Consider the following 20,472-nt stretch of genomic DNA (forward strand, 5'->3'; position numbering starts at 1 on the left):
GTAAGGGGTTGTACTGTGTGGTGTAACATGTATGATGGGTACTACTGTGTGGTGTAACATGTATAAGGAGCTCTACTGTGTGGTGTAACATGTATAAGGGGCACTACTGTGTGGTGTAATATGTATAAGGGGTACTACTGTGTGGTGTAACATGTATAAGGGGTACTACTGTGTGGTGTAACATGTATAAGGGGTACTGCTTATGTGGTGTAACATGTATAAGGGGCACTACTGTGTGGTGTAATATGTATAAGGGGTACTACTGTGTGGTGTAACATGTATAAGGGGTACTACTTATGTGGTGTAACATGTATAAGGGGTACCACTGTGTGGTGTAATATGTATAAGGGGTACTACTGTGTGGTGTAACATGTATAAGGGGTACTACTTATGTGGTGTAACATGTATAAGGGGTACTACTGTGTGGTGTAATATGTATAAGGGGTACTACTGTGTGGTGTAACATGTATAAGGGGTACTACTTATGTGGTGTAACATGTATAAGAGGTACTACTGTGTGGTGTAATATGTATAAGGGGTACTACTGTGTGGTGTAACATGTATAAGGGGTACTACTTATGTGGTGTAACATGTATAAGGGGTACTACTGTGTGGTGTAATATGTATAAGGGGTACTACTGTGTGGTGTAATATGTATAAGGGGTACTACTGTGTGGTGTAACATGTATAAGGGGTACTACTGTGTGGTGTAACATGTATAAGGGGTACTACTTATGTGGTGTAACATGTATAAGGGGTACTACTGTGTGGTGTAATATGTATAAGGGGTACTACTGTGTGGTGTAACATGTATAAGGGGTACTACTTATGTGGTGTAACATGTATAAGGGGTACTACTGTGTGGTGTAATGTGAACTAGTACAATTCTCTGGCAATGCCCCTTCCCCACAAAGACATGCCTCTATATTTTTGTTACGCGCCTTCGGCGTGCACTGTCCCTATTTTACACATGAGGGACGCCCAAAGGAAACTTTTGCCCTGAACTCCACAAGGTCTAGAACCGGCCCTGTCACCACATTAGGAATTTTAAATATTGTTCTTTTCAAGTGTAACATGCACCCAATTCAGTAAAGGGGAGAGGGCGCCAAAACATACCCTTGATCTGGGCACCATGACACCTAGCTACACCTCCTCATGCAGCTCAATCTGATGATATCATCAACGACAGCGTACTCCTGGATGTGGCCACTGACGATATATTTTGCAAGATTGCACAGTGTGTACGCATATATCGTTTGTCTGGGAGTTCAAGGTAAATCGTTGACGACATCACATCGTTTGCTGGTTGTCCGGTATGTTCCCAGCTTTAGACTTGGAGAGAGATAAAGTGGATGGAGATAAAGTACCAATCAACCAGCTCACTGTCATTTTTCAAACACAGCCTGTAACATGACAGTTAGAAGCTGATTGGCTGGTACTTTATCTCCCTCTACTTTATCGTTCTCCAAAGCTTAGTACATAAACCCCTTAAAGTTTACGTGCACACTAGATGTCCTTTAATTGAGGTGTAAAATGCGTTTGCTGCACATAAAATAATGTATGACGTAGCTGTCTGTGATACGCGGCTTGCGGGTGACTTTCTCAATGTCTAATGAGAAAGCACAGATTTAACAACTAGAAAATACTGTATACAATGCATTGGCTGTTATTTGTAGCTCAATTGAGGAAATTATAGGATATCATTCATACGGCTTTTATTGTTCTGTTATTACTGATAGCCTAATGCGTCCTTTTCGAAAAATGTACCAATTATTCCTTACCATAGGCTATAACAGGAGTGTCATATACGCCTGTTTATGATCCATGGTAGCGTGGAACAATATAGCACACACGTGTAGCGTGGTGATGCTGCTGGCTGTAGATTGATGGTCATAAGTCAACCCGAGCCCTTGTGTTATAGTAGGTTGTCATTACAGACATCATGTGTTCTGTTTAAATGAACCTGAACAGTTTCCACAAAGGGCAGGGAAGCAATGTCAATGTGCTTAACCGTTTGGAAAAAAGTAAATAATATTTGTAATAGGAAGTTTAATTACGTATGGATCATAAAGCGCGAGGAGAAAGCCACTGGAATGTCACCTGCGCCTGACATCTGCCTTTAATGTCTGTCATTTATATTCTGCAGTTCATAGAATACGAGAATTTGCACAGGTAAGATGAGTAACACTAAGCCATGCTGTACGTAAATAGGAATATTGTGCTGCTAGACAGTCATTACTGGGCTTTAAACAATCATGTGCATTAGGGATATCCATTAGCTATGTATTATACACATGGGTGGTCATTCCGAGTTGTTCGCCCGCAAGCTGCTTTTAGCAGCTTTGCACACGCTAAGCCGCCGCCTACTGGGAGTGAATCTTAGCTTATCAAAATTGCGAACGAAAGATTAGCAAAATTGCGATTAGACACTTCTTAGTAGTTTCTGAGTAGCTTCAAACTTACTCGGCATCTGCGATCAGTTCAGTGCTTGTCGTTCCTGGTTTGACGTCACAAACACACCCAGCGTTCGCCCAGACACTCCTCCGTTTCTCCAGCCACTCCCGCGTTTTTCCCAGAAACGGTAGCGTTTTTACACACACTCCCATAAAACGGCCTGTTTCCGCCCAGAAACACCCACTTCCTGTCAATCACACTACGATCACCAGAACGAAGAAAAAACCTCGTAATGCCGTGAGTAAAATACCTAACTGCATAGCAAATTTACTTGGCGCAGTCGCAGTGCGAACATTGCGCATGCGCAGTTAGCGGAAAATCGCTGCGATGCGAAGAAAAATACCGAGCGAACAACTCGGAATGACCCCCATGATGCGGTAAATGGATTTATATGCCGCTCAACACAAAAAAATCTATAATGTCAAATAACAGCTGGAATAGCTCATATTTTTTTTTAAACCAGTTACAAATGGATTACATGTGAAAATCAGTAAATTGTTTGATTGAAAAAAAATAAAATTAAGCTGTGTGATATTTTGCATGGTTTTCATGGAAGAGCTTCATCAGGAAGATTAAAGAACATTCAAGAGAAATTAAAGAAAAAGATATTGAAAAGCCTCAATCAAGAGATGGATCTGTGATTTTTAATTAACTTCAGGGCACTATTAATTCCAGTATAAATAAAGTAAGAGAATTTGGCACAGCTGACAATTTGTTTTTAGCAGGCTACCCAACAACAATAAGCATCCGTGTGAGAGAAGGGCACTTGTTAGTGAGGCAACAAAGGGGCCTTTACCAATTGCAGAATAGTTACAGTATTTCCAATGAAGTTAAATGTATATGTGGGATGCTGGTCTTTGGAACCCATTTCAGCAGTGAGCATCTTCATATTTTTCAGCGTCTCGGCAAACCTACAGTAGGTGGGCATTTTGTTTGCTTAGGTGTCTCCAGAGAGGGAAGAGCTGATGTGCATCCAGAAATGAGCATTTTACATTTTTGCGCCCAGTATCTATCAGAAAATGAGTCCACTGTTTCTTATTGTATATAGAATAGAGATGGCCACCAACCATCGATGGTTACAAACCATCAATGTTTGGTACCCGAAGTCCAATGGCATTACCATCGCTGGCAGGAGTGCAAATGGTTCCCCACCATTGATGGTAGCCGTGGGGACTGATGATGATGGTTTGTTTAAAGACCATTGGCACTGCAGCACTGTAGTACCAGGCTGTCGGCCGGTAGCTCTGCACCGCTGGCTTAGTGCAGCTTATAAACACGGTCTCCCAGACTTCCTGTTCCTGTCATGTGGTGTCAGTGAGTGTCAGTGGTGATGTGGGCCGGGATAATTGACCTGGCCAGCCTCACTGACTGGCTGAGCAACTTGAGTTCAGCTGTCAGAGTGTCAGTCAGCAATCCTGCCCGCTCCTGGCTCGGACACACACCAGGTCTCAGTAGTAAACATATAGAGAGGGAGAGCAGACTACTGGTGTGAATGTGCCCACAATCTCAGTTCTAACTGCTGCTACATCACATTGGAATCATTCTTTAACCAATCACCTCAGCAGCCGGCTGTAAGCGGCGCCATGCCACATATGCGCAGTGGGAACTTTTGCCCGCTGATACAGCTTCTTCTGATTCAGCTCCTTCTGCCCATGTTTGGCCTGTGGATATTCGATAGTGAAAACCATCGATAGTAGGTTGATGTATAGGTTCAAACCATCAATGGTTCAAGCTATACTTTCCATCGATGATAAGGGTACTGATAGCCATCCCTAGTATAGAACAAACACTTCAACCCAGCAATTGAGTAATTCCCACTATTATCACTACATGTAACTATGAAGATAATTGCTTACAGTATGCAGAATGACCTGTCAGTTTATACTGCCTTGCCCCGGGTGACAGGAATCCTAGTTTCGGCCCTGATGGCACTGGTTTAATCAATAGCTGACTGTGATCTTCGGCCCTCCTGATGTCCTCCTGATGCTTTGGAGAAGCTGCTTAGCAGAGGTCCTCAGTTAAAGTGACATACCAGATAACGGTGGTGATCCACCAGTGTAAAGTAACCGTTTGCTGTGCTTACCTCATCTGAAATATCCCGGGGGACACGGGTCCCCTCCTCTCCTAAGCTGCCCCTGAATGTATCAGATAGCCGTAAGAAAACGTGTTTGTGCGCAGGATGACTAAATGGAAAATTAGGGAATAAATAAAATGTCTCTTAAAGGTCATTGAAATAAAATGATTGAGATATGGAATAGCATTAGTTATATTTACTATCGTAACTACAAACTCGGTTTACACTCTTTCTTGGCACAGTATCTGGCAGAATATAATTCACATGGAATTCCGTACATGTAGTACAGGGATATCACTTACAACCTATAAAGCTACAAGAGACATGGAAATAAATGACATTTCTGTAAATCATATGCTTTAATTTAACGTCCTCCTGCAGTACAGAATTTTTAATGAGGATTTGTCTATATTGGCTTGCGGTGAAACATGGTTTCAGTATCACCTCAATCCAAAGCTTCAGATGGGGTATAGGCAAGCCCTAGCCCCCATTCCCAAGCTGGTGTTGCTGAACCTAAAATCCCGGTATGGCTTACATGCTGCTGGCCGTTGTTAAATTTCATCTTGCAAAGCATGCTGGGACTTCAAGTGTTACAGGTTGTAAACCCCTTCTTTATATGATCAATTTACGGCTTTATGGATGGACTCCTGAAATGCAAGAACTAGAGTTATGTGCTAGTGCTATAAAGGATAATACATCCAGTGAAGCAATAGAGTGACTTGGATAAGTTGAAGCTGTATCGGAAAGTTCTGAAATAGTTCCAGCAAACCTCAGTATTCCAGAGAAATGTCCGATACCTCCCTGTGGGCTTCAAATTGTCATTACAGCCAAAGGAAAGTCGTCCTTGAGCTGATTAGGTGTTGGGAAGATTTTGTTTTGCAGGGGTCTTCTAGATTTTGGTTAGGTTTATACAAACCCCATCAAATCTTGTTTTCACCAGCCACAGACCCTATGTAATTATAGGGATGATTTGGCAATCCTAGCTGGAAGCCTTTACCAATGCTGAGGACATGAGGCATCTAAAGGCCAGTACTCACGGCCCGATGACGAGGAGATGTGTGCTGAGCGTACTGCTCAGCACACATCTCTCCCGCCGCTCAGCACAGCGCGATCTGTGCTGAGCGTGCGGGGGGAGACGGGGGGGGGGGGGCGCTCATTTCACCCAGCGGGTGAAGTGAGCGACCCGCTAGATTGGCCTGCAGGCAGGCCAATCTAGCACCAGTGATAGCAATGCGTATCGCTATTGCTGTAGGGGGTACACACGGAGCAATAATGCTCAAATATTAAGCAATCTAGTCAGATTGCTTAGAATATCGCTCCGTGAGTACCCCCCTTAAGGCACAGGTACTATATGTCAGCTGACTCCTGATTTGTGTCAGCTGTCATTTCTACCACAGTGTTGGAACATTCCTAACGCTTCCTCTTTGTATAAGTATCAACTTCGCTTTGTCGAGAGAATGACTGGGGTTCAGGGGAGATATCCTGCCCATGTACTGGTATAGATAAAAGGACACGGGGCTTTGTTGTTCATTTACTAGAGCCAGATTAAGGTTTGTGGGGGACCCAGGGCAACTAACTTGTGGGGGTCCCTCATAATAAAATTGTCAGCTCTTCTGGTATTATCATACAATACTACTTGCTTTAGCCTCATTCATGTCTTAAATGAACCATGAGAGTTTGAGAACTTCGGGACCGTCTTTATTATGTGTCACTTTTGTATATTAAGGGCCTATTTTTCATTCAATATTTGCAGCATGCTCGCAAATATTAAGTTTCACCCTAATGTGTGGAGGAGGGACCACGCAGATACTATATCTCCATATCTGCTGTGGTCCCTCAATTTCCTACAACTGCCACCGTCCCCATAGCTATGGAGTTTAACCCAGGCAGCTAACACCATCTGAAGATGGCTTTAGCCGCTGTCCTCTGCACAAAAATTACCGTGAGAGGGTTCCTATGGATCCCTTCCCTGCAATGTCTGTCACGTTTGCAGGATCAGCAGCCTTCACATGTGCAGTAGCGATGTGGGGTCCTGATATATAAGTGAAGTGACCACTAATACGATCACTTCACTTCTAACAAATCCTGTAGCAAGGAGCCCCTGACCCCCCCTGCATGTGGTTTTTGATCCATCACGGTGAATATTAATTTCTTATTTCCATATAAGTATGTTATATACAGATCCTGTCTTTGTACAGTTTACAAGCTACGGTACATTGGAAAGTAAAGGCATATGGTTTGAATGGAAACACTTTGCATCCTAGTGGTCATAAGAGGTACTGCAGTACTTTTTATTTATTTTACTCTTCATGTATTGGACAATATGTTCCAAGGGGGCGTAGTGGGGAAAGTACATTTTTTCTCTCCACAAATAAATATAGCATACTGAATAAAAATAATTATCTGTTTCTCCTCATAAGAAAAGTTCAATACGAGCATTGTTTTTATTAATTGTCCTAGAGCTGAATTCAGCTTTATCATTGCAATAGTTTTAAAATCGCTTTCTTGAGAGACTTACTGCACAATTACTATTGCAGTGTGCACCATACCATATCTGGAAACACCTGCTTGTGTTGCTTTTTCTATGTGAATGTAAATTATCGCATGCTTCACTTAATGGGGCCGGCAACAAAACCATCTGCTCTTTTCTTGTGCCATTACCTGTGACATATATTAATCATTTTCATGTTGAGAGTATTATTGTTAGCTGCAGCTGGCTATTCTGTAGTATAGTCTATTTTGTCTTTACAGCGCCATCAAAGTGCATACAACGTTACATAATTATAGAACAGATTGTGGTAATAATCAAGGTTCATAAATCAAATGATATGTCACGATTTTTATTGGTGACTTTCAAAACGTAAGAGTGTGTCAGGGAAGTCCCTGTCCTGAAGAGCTTACAATTTAAGGATGCAATTCAATTAACAAGATTGTAAACTGTACCCTGAAGAGTTTACAATCTTATACCCCTTTCACACCGCACAAATAACCCGGTATCGACCTGGCATATTGCCGGGTCGACACGGGTCAGTGTGCGGTATGAAAGCGCCATGTCAGATTTCCCGGGTCGCCTGACCAATTAATTCAACCGGGTTATAAGCAGTGTTATTCCCGAGTTGAATACCGGGTCAGTGGCTGCTTAAACGGATTCCCGGGTCGCATCAGTTTACTAGATAGGGAGAGGCGGCGCAGAGATGATCTCATCTCCCAGCGCCACCTCCGCCCCCGTTGCCGGCTCCGCCCCAGCTGCTATGGCAACGGAAGCCAGCACATAGTCTCCAATGCCGGATCCCACCCGGGAAGGACCCGTTTCTAATTCCCGGGTGGGATCCGGCATTGGAGATGTGAAAGGGGTATAAGGGGGTTAGTTCCTCCGGCAACTCACAACCCAAAACATGTCAGATTTTCTTTTGCAGCCCATACGTTCCTTTACCGGCAGTGTACACAGCGCCGTCATATGAATTACCTTGTAGGACAAATTTATTTAGATGAGTTCTAAATGCAACTAGTCCTCTAAAATTGTTTGTAAAGTAAAATACAATTCCAGGGGCAGATGTATTAAGCCTGGAGAAGTGATAAAGCAGTGATAAGTGCAAGGTGATAACGCAACAGCCAATCAGCTCCTAACTGTCAGTTTACATATTAGTGCTGATTGGCAGGTGCGTAATCACCTTCCACTTACCACTGCTTTATCACTTCCCCAGGCCCCATAAGTAGAGTGACGCGAACCATGACCCCGCCCCCTGAGGTGCAATACTGAAAAGTGAGAACATGACATCTCCTTCTGGCAGCCCGATGCTACTGAGAGTTCACTCGTAGACACTCTCATAAAGAACAATAGGGCCGCACCTTCAACTCTGACCAATCAGCGCGGCCCCATTCACCTCTATGTGAGTGTCCTCGACTGTGTGTCAACAGTATGCAGTATGTAACACTGGCACTGCCGTGTGAGTGACTGGAATCTTTGAAGTGACAAGAAACCTGTTTTCTCATTAGCACATGGACAATATTGTAAATGAAGGAAACAGCAATGTGGCAACATCTTATCTGTATAAAATGAACACTGAAAGCAACATCTAGCTGAGGGCCATTCTGCTGTCAGAGTCCTGCTTGGATTACACAGACAGATGCAAACGCTGTATCGTAATTACTGGTTCTAAAAATGTGATCTTGTCCTCTGGCTCTATTGTAAATTACTGGTTAATTACATTTTTATTTCCTTACAAAGAGGGGATTCAGTTAATACTATATTTTCAGAGGATGGCCAAACTCCAGGGCAACCAGTGCCCGCCATTTCCGCCAGAGCACAAGGCCAAGGGAGGTGGTGGAACAGTCGTTACCCAACGGCATCCTGGAGAATCACCCATCACCCTCTTCTACCTTGTTCTAGCTTAGGGGTGCATGGAAAGCTGCAGTGCATGTCCTTAGGTCGCATCGAAACACTGGGGGTCATTCCGAGTTGTTCGCTCGCAAGCCGTTTTTAGCAGCTTTGCACACGCTAAGCCTACGCCTACTGGGAGTGAATCTTAGCATAGTAAAATTGCGAACGAAAGATTCGCAATATTGCGAAAAGACATCTCTGTGCAGTTTCTGAGTAGCTCCAGACTTACTCGGCATCTGCGATCAGTTCAGAGCTTGTCGTTCCTGGTTTGACGTCACAAACACACCCAGCGTTCGCTCAGCCACTCCTCCGTTTCTCCAGGCACTCCCGCGTTTTTCCCAGAAACGGTAGCGTTTTTTCCCACACGCCCATAAAACGGCCTGTTTCCGCCCAGAAACACCCACTTCCTGTCAATCACATTACGATCGCCTGAACGTAGAAAAAGCCGTGAGTAAAATACCTAACTTCATAGCAAATTTACTTGGCGCAGTCGCAGTGCGGACATTGCGCATGCGCACTAAGCGGAAAATCGCTGCGATGCGATGAAATTTACCGAGCGAACAACTCGGAATGACCCCCACTGTGTTCCAGCTCCTTCAGTGCTCCCCAGATGATTGCTGTGTGACGCCATGATGTCACATGCACTGGGGGCAGGGTGTGCTGGACCAGCACGTACAATCGCCCTGCGACGGCACTGCCATATACGGAATGATAATCATTACCATCTTTCAGCCAGTTCCATTCTGTTACATGCAGTGTATGGAGGCCTGCTTATAATCTTACCATCACGTCACACTCCTTAGTGCTATTACCAACACTATGGGGCAGATGATCTGAGCCTTGGAGAGAGATAAGCTACCAACCAATCAGCTCCTGTCATTTTTGAAACACAGCCTGTAACATGACAGTTAGGAGCTGATTGGTTGGTACTCTATCTCCGTCTGCTTTATCTCCATCCAATGCTTAGTAAATCTCCCCCATATTGTACTGTGAACACAGTGTGCCGGATTTAGAGCCGCCGTCAATGCAATGTCCACGAAGTTGAACGAAAATCCCTAAAAACTCCTACACATACTGTACTGTCTTTTGGGCGTGTTATGGGGGTGTCGCGGATTTGTTGGTGAGGTGTTTACATACTCAGATGCTCAATCACTCACATTGGAGGCCATACTCAGATGGGGAATCTGCAGCTGCCATAGGGTTGGTGCAGGTTTAGATGGTGCGAGCGATGGTGGAGTCTAAAGACGCACCAGGTGGTAGTACAGCGACTACGGACACTCATAGTAAGCGTCTCAGTCCTTGCACAGTCATATACACACACATGTACACCAGGGAAGCGTTTTGTAGTGCCATGTGCATACATTTGCAGAGTGCTTTGATTATTGATCACCTGTGTAGCCCTATGGTCGAGCAGAAAGGACGTGTGTAGTAAGACACCATGTTTTCTGTGTATGGGATCGCCGTCGCAGCCTATGACATGCCCTGAAAACGGTTTGCCTCTACTCCCCTGTTACCTCCCCTAGATGGTCCCTGACTATCAATCACTTTACGGAAAAATTCTTGCTGCGAGCGACATCACTGAATGCACCGTGATATGTGCACAGCGTGTCTTAGACACATGCGCAATTTACCTATAATTGCTTAATTCTGAAAAATATTATCATAGCATACAGCTCAGCATACAACTGAATCAGGGCCTAATAGGGGAGGATTTACTAAGCATTGGAGAGAGATAAAGTGGACAGAGATTAATTACCAACCAATCAGCTCCTAACTGACATTTTTTAAACGCAGCCTGTAACATGGCAGTTAGGAGCTGATTGGCTGGTACTTTGTGGTCTATGTACTAAGCCTTGGAGAGAGATAAGGTGGACAAAGATAATGTACCAGCCAATCAGCTCCTAACTGTAATGTTACAGGCTGTGTTTAAAAAATGACAGGAGCTGATTGGTTGGTACTTTATCTCCGTCCACTTTAACTCTATCCAAGGCTTAGTACATAGACCACTTTGTCTCTGTCTACTTTATCACTCTCTACGACTTAGCACATCTCCCCATAGAGGTCCAGATGTGCTAAACTTTGAAAAGTGATACATTTCATGGTGATAAAGTACTAACGAACCAGCTACAAACTGTAATTTTAATGACAGGAGCTGATTGGTTGGTAGTGGTACTTTAGCTCCTGCATCGGCAAACTGCGCATGCACAGAGGCCACATTGCGTCTGCGTGACCTTACACATTGCGACCGCATCCCAGAAAGGATGTGGCCGCAATGTGATTGATAGCGGTCAGGCATTCACGGGGCAGTGAAACGGCATTAGGGGGCATGGCGGGCCAAATGGAGGCATTCCGGGAGAGTTTTCGGGGCCGCTGTGTGATTTTACACGCAGCCGCCCTGATTCAAAAAATGGCTGTGGACCGCCTACCAGCGCAGCCAGGGGTCAACCTTAATTTAATGCATCCGCAATGTAATTGCGGATGCATCGGGAGATGGCCCGGTGGCCCAGTGCCCTTGCCTTGTGCTGGGCGGCCCCAAGCATGTGTGGAGATGGACGCAGAGCTGGCTGAGTATGCAGCGATCTGCGTACATCTCTGAATAAGATCCTCCGTTCCAGAAGATTATAGGAAGGGGATGTCCAATTGAGACGGGACGGAAACGTGCCATCATGATCCCTACCCCACACTGTGGACCCCGCATCCCCTGTAGTCCCCCAACTCTGCTCCAGAAATGTTAGAGCGGAGGCCCTTTCTGAGCAGTACAGCCAAATACTATAATGACATCACTGAGCAAATGGCTAAATACAGGTATGGCTATGGGGTCCCAGTGATGTCCAGTACCATCCCTGATCTGTGATTGATATACTGTAAGCAACTATCAAACACATACAAATATTACATTTTACTGTGACCTCCAACTGTCACAATAGTTATCATAAAAACCCTGAATGCCACGGAGTGCCAGGTCCATTGTTCCAACACAAACAGCTACAAACATGAATATAAACATGTAGGTATGGAATGGATTTAGCTATTGTTTCCTCACCTTGGCAACAACCATACATGATATTTATAGAACTCTTCTTGTTTAATCTTCACTGGTCTTCGGTGTAACTTAAATCTGCACAGTTGTTTCTCAAGATTAAAGGTTGCAGCCATCTGGAATAAATCTCGCCATTGTGCGGAGATGGAGGAAGACGCTGTAATCAGTGTTTTTTCTCCGTAGCATAAAGACAATGCACATTAGCACAATTAACCAATCGAGGCCTGGTTTCATAAACTAATAGGACAGTCAACATGTCTTGTGATATTTTAGACTTATGACTTTATACAAAGAGGAGACGCTTAGCAAAGTTCGTCTTGGACTAGGAGGATTGTTTGAGTATAGAAGGAGAATAAGTAAATTGGTGTAAACTGTGTAGTGTGGTGGTAACTGAGTAGAAAAACCTAAGGAGAGTGGTTCCAGGTTATGAGAATCTTGCTTGAGGAGTTGAGATTTCTGGGAACACTTTAAGATTTGGAGGCTGGGGAAGTCATGTTGTATGGGGATGTACTGTAGTTACAAATGGAGCCCTTCTCATCTATCCCTTTAATAGGATTAATTGAGCCAGGGCATTCTGACTTAATCCTCTGCTGTAATGATTTAGGGGTCTATTTACTAAGCCTTGGATGGAGATAAAGTCGCTGGAGATAAAGTACCAATACCAGCCAATCGGCTCAAAACTGCTATGCCACAGGCTGTGTTTGACAAATGACAGGAGCCGATTGGCTGGAGCCGAACAATTGAAAGCCTGACAGTCAGCATGCTAACAGGGGCTCTTCCCACTCGTGGGTGTTCACGACACCCATAGTGTGGGAATAGAACCTGTGGCTAGCGCAGCGAGCGTGCAAGGGGCTATGTTGCCCTCACCCCCCTGCCAGCAATCTAAACCTCGGGATCCCGGTGTATGGTGACCGGCAGGATCTCAAACGCCAGTCACCCATACCCGACCCCTTGTATGAGGGAGGGAGATAGGGATGGAGGATTAAATGCAACATGAAAAAAGGTTTGTAATCAGAAATGTAAGTTAAGGGCAGGCAGGTTCACCTGGAGACAATGCAGATGGATGAAACCTTGTTGCAGCGCTCAAAAAGAATTCTCTAGATATTACCAATGTGGTGCATAGTCCATCCTTCTTGAAGAGATGAGTCCTTATAAACATTGTCCTCTACAAAGTTCATAAAAATGAAAAAAAAAAATACAAACAGGTAACGGGGTTACCATATATTCCCTTGTAGCAAACATAGCAGTCTGTCAATTGAAAATGGGAAACCTCTCCTTAAGTTTATAGGAACGTGGATGTATACTTCTTGTAGGATCACCCCGGTGGAAGTATCAAATTCCTTGCTCACGTGTGTATGCTTACATTCACACTTATATGACTGTTCTCATAAAGGTATCTTTAAGACCTGTTCCAGGCATATAGTGATATTCACACATATACGAGTTATCTCAGTGACGAAAAGATGCTCACATAAATGCTCACTTGTAGATGTGCTGTACGTGTACGTAGCCATTCATGCTTTCAGTCTCTGTTACCCTGACCTATACAGCCTGAAGTACCTACAGAATAACATTATCGAAAAGAGTTTTGGAAGGAATACAGGAGGATAAAAGAAAACGCTACGTGCACGTACAGCACATCTACAAGTGAGCATTTATGTGAGCTTCTGTACGACATTGAGATAACTCGTATATGTGTGAATATCACTATATGCCTGGATCAGGTCTTAAAGATACCTTTATGAGAACAGTCATATGAGTGTGAATGTAAGCATACACGTGAGCAAGGAATTTGATACTTCCACCGGGGTGAACCTATAAGGAGTATGCATCCATGTTCCTATAGACTTAAGGAGAGGTTTCCCATTTTCAATTGACAGACTGCTATGTTTGCTACAGGGGAATATATGGTAACCTCGTTACCTCTTTGTATTTTTTTTCATTTTTATGGACTTTGTAGAGGACAAGGTTTATAAGGACTCATCTCTTCAAGAATGATGGACTATGCACCACATTGGTAATATCTAGAGAATTATTTTTGAGCGCTGCAACAGGGTTTCATCCATCTGCATTGTTTCTACCTGTACCATTGAGAGTGTATGGTGACACACTTGGGGTGTTATCTGTTGGAGCTGCCTTGAGTGTGTGGGGTTTTACATACCTGCTTTTTTGCTACAGTTAGGTTAGGAGAACTTTCAAGCCCCAGTACTAGGGTGTGTGGCCTGGTATGGGGGTGTGTGGTCATGTCCCATTATGTATACTGTCGCCTTGTTTATATGTTGTGTAGGGGGTTTGGCCACTTCCTCTTGGGGGCATGTCTGCCCTTCCCTAACTGGCTTGGACCTCCAGATAGGCCCACAGATCTTGGGCTTGGACCTCCAGATAAGCCCACAGATCTTGGGCTTGGACCTCCAGATAGGCCCACAGATCTTGGGGACTTGCTGGAACTACTTTATCTACTGAAAACTGCAGAATACTGTAGTGTTTCATTTCCAAAGCTGTTCCCCAGTAATTGTATTAATTCTGGAGCATAAGTACATTTATCTTATGTGTAGCTCAACCAATATACCACACCTATAAATATCGTATTCAGAAAGTATGACTCCCCAGTCCCATTTCTCTCCCCTGACTTGCTGCATTTCTCCAGTGCTCATTTCTACTTTGGCAAAAGCTGATACTCAAGATATTTCCAACTCTACTGAAATGCTGGGAAAGGCTCTTATCGGATCCCATGTCCCACTGTATGGCCCTTGATACATTGCCCCAGAAACACATTCCAAATTACTGTGATATGCAGCAATAAGGAATGCTCATTTTTGGACCTTCGATCCCTGGTAAATATGCTCCTTAACCAATTTTTCGCAGGTTCATAAAATGTTAATTATGTTAACTATAGATCATTGACAGTAGAGATAGGACAATCGAACCATCTAATCCAACTGTTTGACGTATTGATAGATTAAGCTCTAAAAACACATACCAACTTGTTCATCAAACGGAGAAAAGTCTTATCTCCAGCAAAATTGCCTATAGGGCTTCTCCCTATCGATCAGAGGGTCACTGCTGGCAACAGCCGCCTCCGAAAATTGAAATGGATTTCCTGGATCTCTACGTTTAAAGCTTCCTGATTGACAGCAGTGGCAAAACCTATATAACAAGGATCACGCCAGTGCAAGCCGTTTTATTTTAACCCTAGTGATATCAGCGGGGGGGGGGAAATGATTTTTTTTTAATTATTATTTCAATAAAGCATGTTTTTCCCCCCACATGGGAATTAAAATGTAGATTTTGTAAATCTATTTCTCTGACGTCCTAGTGGATGCTGGGAACTCCGTAAGGACCATGGGGAATAGCGGGCTCCGAAGGAGGCTGGGCACTCTAGAAAGATTTATGACTACCTGGTGTGCACTGGCTCCTCCCACCATGACCCTCCTCCAAGCCTCAGTTAGATTTTGTGCCCGGCCATGGTTGGATGCACACTAGGGGCTCTCCTGAGCCTTTAGAAAGAAAGTATAGAAATTAGGTTTTTTATTTTCAGTGAGACCTGCTGGCAACAGGCTCACTGCAGCGAGGGACTAAGGGGAGAAGAAGTGAACCTGCCTGCTTGCAGCCAGCTTGGGCTTCTTAGGCTACTGGACACCATTAGCTCCAGAGGGATCGACCGCAGGCCCAGTCCTTGGTGTTCGGTCCCGGAGCCGCGCCGCCGTCCCCCTTACAGAGCCAGAAGCAGAAGAGGTCCGGAAAATCGGTGGCAGAAGACATCAGTCTTCACCAAGGTAGCGCACAGCACTGCAGCTGTGCGCCATTGCTCCTCACACACACTTCACACTCCGGTCACTGAGGGTGCAGGGCGCTGGGGGGGGGGGGGGCGCCCTGAGAAGCAATAATAACACCTTGGCTGGCAAAAATACCACAATATATAGCCCCAGAGGCTATATATGTGGAAAATACCCCTGCCAGAATATAGGAAAAAGCGGGAGAATAGTCCGCGGAAAAGGGGCGGAGCTATCTCCTTCAGCACACTGGCGCCATTTTCCCTCACAGCTCCGCTGGAAGGAAGCTCCCTGGCTCTCCCCTGCAGTCTACACTACAGAAAAGGGTAAAAAAGAGAGGGGGGGGCACTAAATTTAGGCGCAGTATACATTTATATAGAAAAAGCAGCTATAGGGGACATAACTCAGTTAGTCCCTGCATTATATAGCGCTCTGGTGTGTGCTGGCATACTCTCACTCTGTCCCCCCAAAGGGCTTTTGTGGGTCCTGTCCTCTGTAGAGCATTCCCTGTGTGTGCGGTGTGTCGGTACGGCGGTGTCGACATGTTTGATGAGGATAATGATGTGGAGACGGAGCAGATGCCTTTAGAAGGGATGTCACCCCCTGCGGGGCAGACACCTGAGTGGATGAGCTTATGGAAAGAAATGAGTGCACGTATAGACTCCTTGCATAAGAAATTTGACGACGTGCCAAATGTGGGACAGCCGACTTCTCAGCTCGTGCCTGTCCAGGCGTCTCAAAGGTCATCAGGGGCTCTGAAACGCCCGCTACCTCAGATCGCAGACGCAGATGTCGACACTGATACTGACACCAGTGTCGACGACAATGAGTCTAACCTGATGCCCACTAAGGCCATTCACTGCATGATTGAGGCAATGAAAGAGGTGTTACACATTTCTGATATAAATACAGGTACCACTAAAAAGGGTATTATGTTTGGGGAGAAAAAACTACCCGTAGTTTTTCCCCCATCAGATGAATTAAATGAAGTGTGTGAAGAAGCGTGGGCTTTCCCTGATAAAAAAATGGTAATTCCTAAGAAGGTACTAATGGCGTTCCCTTTCCCGCCAGAGGATAGGTCACGTTGGGAAACACCTCCTAGGGTGGATAAAGCGCTCACACGTTTGTCTAAAAAGGTGGCACTACCGTCTCCGGATACGGCCGCCCTCAAGGAACCTGCTGATAGAAAGCAGGAGGCGATCCTGAAGTCTGTATACACACACTCAGGCATTATACTTAGGCCAGCTATTGCGTCAGCATGGATGTGCAGTGCTGCCGCTGCGTGGTCAGATAAACTGTCAGAAAATATTGACACACTAGACAGAGACACGATTCTGCTAACCATAGACCATATCAAAGACTCAGTCTTATATATGAGAGATGCACAGAGGGAAATCTGCCGGCTGGCATCTAAAGTAAGTGCATTGTCCATTTCTGCTAGGAGAGGCTTATGGACTCGCCAGTGGACAGGAGATGCAGATTCTAAAAGGCACATGGAAGTTTTGCCTTACAAGGGTGAGGAATTATTTGGGGATGGTCTCTCGGACCTAGTTTCCACAGCAACGTCTGGGAAGTCAGCATTTTTACCCCATGTCCCCTCACAGCCTAAGAAGGCGCCGTTTTATCAGGTTCAGTCCTTTCGGACCCAGAAAAACAAGCGTGGAAAAGACGGGTCTTTTCTGTCCAGAGGCAGAGGTAGGGGAAAAAGGCTGCAACAAACAGCAGGTTCCCAGGAGCAAAAGTCCTCCCCCGCTTCTTCTTCCAAGTCCACCGCATGACGGTGGGGCTCCACAGGCGGAGCCAGGTACGGTGGGGGGCCGCCTCAAGGATTTCAGCGATCAGTGGGCTCGCTCACAGGTAGATCCCTGGATCCTTCAAATAGTATCTCAGGGGTACAAACTGGAATTCGAGGCGTCTCCACCCCACCGGTTCCTAAAATCTGCCTTGCCGATTGCTCCCTCAGACAGGGAGGCGGTGCTAGCGGCAATTCACAAGCTGTATTCCCAGCAGGTGATAATCAAGGTACCCCTACTTCAACAAGGCCGGGGTTACTATTCCACACTATTTGTGGTGCCGAAACCGGACGGTTCGGTGAGACCCATTTTATATTTGAAATCCTTGAACACATACATAAAAAAATTCAAGTTCAAGATGGAATCGCTCAGGGCGGTTATTGCAAGCCTGGACGAGGGGGATTACATGGTATCCCTGGACATCAAGGATGCTTACTTGCATGTCCCCATTTACCATCCTCACCAGGAGTACCTCAGATTTGTGGTACAGGATTGCCATTACCAATTCCAGACGCTGCCGTTTGGACTGTCCACGGCACCGAGGGTATTTACCAAGGTTATGGCGGAAATGATGATACTCCTTCGAAAAAAGGGTGTTTTAATTATCCCGTACTTGGACGATCTCTTAATAAAGGCGAGGTCCAAGGAACAGTTGTTGGTGGGAGTAGCACTATCTCAGGAAGTGCTGCACCAGCACGGCTGGATTCTGAATATCCCAAAGTCACAGCTGGTTCCGACGACACGTCTACTGTTCCTGGGTATGATTCTGGATACAGTCCAGAAAAAAGTGTTTCTCCCGGAGGAGAAAGCCAGGGAGTTGTCATCTCTAGTCAGAGACCTCCTGAAACCAAAACAGGTATCGGTGCATCACTGCACGCGGGTCCTGGGAAAGATGGTAGCTTCTTACGAAGCAATTCCCTTCGGCAGGTTCCATGCCAGAATCTTTCAGTGGGACCTGTTGGACAAATGGTCCGGATCGCATCTTCAGATGCATCTCTTAATAACCCTGTCTCCAAGAACCAGGGTGTCTCTACTGTGGTGGCTGCAGAGTGCCCATCTTCTAGAGGGCCGCAGGTTCGGCATACAGGACTGGGTCCTGGTGACCACGGATGCCAGCCTTCGAGGCTGGGGGGCAGTCACACGGGGAAGAAACTTCCAAGGACTATGGTCGAGTCAGGAGACTTCCCTTCACATAAATATTCTGGAACTAAGGGCCATTTACAATGCCCTAAGTCAAGCAAAATCCCTGCTCCTACACCAGCCGGTGCTGATGCAGTCAGACAACATCACGGCAGTCGCCCATGTAAATCGACAGGGCGGCACAATAAGCAGGATGGCAATGGCAGAAGCCACAAGAATTCTCAGATGGGCGGAGAATCATGTACTAGCACTGTCAGCAGTGTTCATTCCGGGAGTGGACAACTGGGAAGCAGACTTCCTCAGCAGACACGACCTCCACCCGGGAGAGTGGGGACTTCATCCAGAAGTCTTCCAGATGCTGGTAAACCGTTGGGAAAAACCACAGGTGGACATGATGGCGTCCCGCCTCAACAAAAAGTTAAAAAGATATTGCGCCAGGTCAAGGGACCCTCAGGCGATAGCTGTGGACGCTCTAGTGACACCGTGGGTGTACCAGTCGGTTTATGTGTTCCCTCCTCTGCCTCTTATACCAAAGGTATTGAGAATAATAAGAAAGCGAGGAGTAAACACAATTCTCGTGGTTCCGGATTGGCCAAGACGAGCGTGGTACCCGGAACTCCAAGAGATGATCTCAGAGGACCCGTGGCCTCTGCCGCTCAGACCAGACCTGCTACAGCAGGGGCCCTGTCTGTTCCAAGACTTACCGCGGCTGCGTTTGACGGCATGGCGGTTGAACGCCGGATCCTGAAGGAAAAGGGCATACCGGAGGAAGTCATTCCTACGCTTATTAAAGCCAGGAAAGATGTTACGGCAAATCATTATCACCGCATATGGCGGAAATATGTTGCATGGTGCGAGGCCGAAAAGGCCCCAACGGAGGAATTTCAACTGGGTCGATTTCTGCATTTCCTGCAAGCAGGAGTGAATATGGGACTAAAACTAGGCTCCATTAAAGTACAGATCTCGGCTGTCGATTTTCTTTCAAAAAGAACTGGCTTCAGTACCTGAAGTTCAGACATTTGTGAAAGGAGTGCTGCATATTCAGCCCCCGTTTGTGCCTCCTGTGGCACCTTGGGATCTCAACGTGGTGTTGAGTTTCTTAAAATCACATTGGTTTGAGCCACTAAAAACCGTGGATCTGAAATATCTCACGTGGAAAGTGGTCATGTTGTTGGCCTTGGCTTCGGCCAGGCGAGTGTCAGAATTGGCGGCTTTATCATGTAAAAGCCCGTATCTGATTTTCCATATGGATAGGGCAGAATTGAGGACTCGTCCCCAGTTTCTCCCTAAGCTGGTGTCAGCGTTTCACCTGAACCAGCCTATTGTGGTGCCTGCGGCTACTAGGGACTTGGAGGACTCCAAGTTGCTAGACGTTGTCAGGGCCCTGAAAATATATGTTTCCAGGACGGCTGGAGTCAGAAAATCTGACTCGCTGTTTATCCTGTATGCACCCAACAAGCTGGGTGCTCCTGCTTCTAAGCAGACTATTGCTCGCTGGATTTGTAGTACAATTCAGCTTGCACATTCTGTGGCAGGCCTGCCACAGCCAAAATCTGTAAATGCCCATTCCACAAGGAAGGTGGGCTCATCTTGGGCGGCTGCCCGAGGGGACTCGGCTTTACAACTTTGCCGAGCAGCTACTTGGTCAGGGGCAAACACGTTTGCAAAATTCTACAAATTTGATACCCTGGCTGAGGAGGACCTGGAGTTCTCTCATTCGGTGCTGCAGAGTCATCCGCACTCTCCCGCCCGTTTGGGAGCTTTGGTATAATCCCCATGGTCCTTACGGAGTTCCCAGCATCCACTAGGACGTCAGA

General features: G+C 45.7%; 1 protein-coding gene across 1 annotated transcript in view; it reads left to right on the forward strand.

The window, feature by feature from the left end:
- Window positions 1-20,472, forward strand: part of SORCS2 (sortilin related VPS10 domain containing receptor 2) — a 1,363,792-nt gene that overhangs the window by 172,425 nt on the left and 1,170,895 nt on the right. The window lies entirely within an intron of this gene.

Source organism: Pseudophryne corroboree, chromosome 1 (genome assembly GCF_028390025.1).
Source record: "Pseudophryne corroboree isolate aPseCor3 chromosome 1, aPseCor3.hap2, whole genome shotgun sequence".
Classification (NCBI taxonomy): Eukaryota; Metazoa; Chordata; class Amphibia; order Anura; family Myobatrachidae; genus Pseudophryne; species Pseudophryne corroboree.